Here is a 427-nt window from a genome sequence, read left to right as displayed (position 1 = left end):
AAATGAAATGCAAGCAAGGACTTATCAAACTTTGATACACAAAAACCTATAAATAAAGAAAAGAGGTATGTTCAAAGGCATGTACAGTAAATACATATCAACAAATCAGAAAATAATGGAGAAAGGAGAGAGAACAGAAAACGCGAGGTAAGAAGGGAATACGCTAAATGGAAAAGTGAAAGAGACACAAAGATAAATGGACAGCCTAGTAAGAGAAAGCAAGTGAAATGAAGAGGAGGAAATAAAAGAAATAATTCTTCCCCCAGAAGCAAAGGAGAAATAACTGAAACAATGGGTGGTGATGGCGCTGGATTAGAGGAGAAAGACCAGCGAGGAATAGGGTAAAAGCCAGGAAATAAAGCTAGGGAAAATACGTCGAAATTTATTTCCAAAATATTTGAACAATTGTTTCAGTGAAATGAAAGAG

This window comes from Penaeus monodon, chromosome 22 (assembly GCF_015228065.2).
Source record: "Penaeus monodon isolate SGIC_2016 chromosome 22, NSTDA_Pmon_1, whole genome shotgun sequence".
NCBI classification, from domain to species: domain Eukaryota; kingdom Metazoa; phylum Arthropoda; class Malacostraca; order Decapoda; family Penaeidae; genus Penaeus; species Penaeus monodon.
Note: the sequence above shows the minus strand (reverse complement) of the source record.